This window comes from Lathamus discolor, chromosome 22 (assembly GCF_037157495.1).
Source record: "Lathamus discolor isolate bLatDis1 chromosome 22, bLatDis1.hap1, whole genome shotgun sequence".
Lineage (NCBI taxonomy): Eukaryota > Metazoa > Chordata > Aves > Psittaciformes > Psittacidae > Lathamus > Lathamus discolor.
Window position 1 is genome coordinate 2,820,001 of NC_088905.1, and position 1,218 is coordinate 2,821,218.

The 1,218-nt window shown below is 51.0% G+C and overlaps 1 long non-coding RNA gene across 1 annotated transcript in view; it reads left to right on the forward strand.

Annotated features, from left to right (window-relative positions):
- Positions 1–703, forward strand: part of LOC136003567 (uncharacterized) — a 106,749-nt gene extending 106,046 nt beyond the window's left edge. The window contains exon 5 of the long non-coding RNA XR_010608134.1: positions 639–703. This is a non-coding gene — a long non-coding RNA (uncharacterized LOC136003567). The remainder of the gene's footprint in view (positions 1–638) is intronic.
- Positions 704–1,218: the final 515 nt, after the last annotated feature.

The following is a 1,218-nucleotide window of genomic DNA, read 5'->3' on the forward strand; positions in this document are numbered from 1 at the left end:
CCATGCCTCAGGCTCTCCCTACTTTATCCCATCGGCTGCAGGAGCTCCCGGTGGAAATTCCTCCTCTTTTCTGGCAATGTCTTGGGGTGTCTTTGCTTCAAAGGCTGCAGCTGAGGGTGCCAGTGCTGTTATAGCAGCCACAAGTCAGCCTCAGCTCAAGCGTGAGCTAAGAGGCGTTTTCCATCTCTGCCCAGGGGCATTTTCCATCTCTCTCCATGGATTTTCTTTCCTCTGGCTCCTGGAGCACCCGGACCCATCCCGTGTTGCAGGTCTCAAGAAACAGCAGTTGCAGGTACGAGGGAAGGATGAGAGGATGGGCACAATCCAAAGCTCAGAGGAGAACAGCCTGCATTGTCCTTGTGCACCTCCTTGACCCGACACCTCCTCTTCCTGGTGGCAGCACCAGCATTCCCAGTGCCAGAGGAGAAGCAGCTGGTTCCAAGGCAGCTTCCCCAGTGCTGGCCAGGCTCTGAAGAGAAGGAGGAGAGTTTTCAAAGCCACGTTTTAAGGGCTCCATTTGTACATCTTCCCATGTTCCCAAACAGCGGCTGTGGGGAAATTCACACCATGGGTCTGGGTCGCTGCAGAATGTGACGGGAAGCTGAGGTTTATTCCTTTCCTATCCCTTCCTGTGCCAGGTTGGAATCACAGCAGCCTTCAGCACATCCATGGGCTTCACCTCGCCAGCCTGAAAGCAAAGCCCCTCCGATGGAGACGTCCAACGGGAGCATCCCCCTGTGCCCACCGCAGCACGAGCTGCTCCGTGCGCCGGGGAAGGCAGCGGATGCTGACAGCGGTGACTGATGAGTCTCTATAGTCAGGGTCTGCTCTTACACAAACTGCCTTCATCAGCAAGTTGCCGCTGCCATCAGTTAATCTTCCTGCAAAAGGTGCACTCCCGGTACATTTGTACGTTTCCTCTCCCAGTAACCTAATCTACCATCTAGTTTATGCATACATGCTCTGAGGGGTTTTTTATATATATATGGTTTTTTCTAAGCAATCAATCTGTGCAGCTCAGAGCTGCAACTGAATTTAAATACCAGGGTTTTCATTATCTCCAACACAGGAAAAAGAAAGGGGGGAGAAGGACACTGGAAATAGAGGGAAATAAATTCCCATCTCTTGAACAATATATTTGAAGGTGTGCATATTTCTGCAACCATATAATCCTAGTGTATTACACCAAATCTTCTTCTGCGGTAGGAATATATGTGC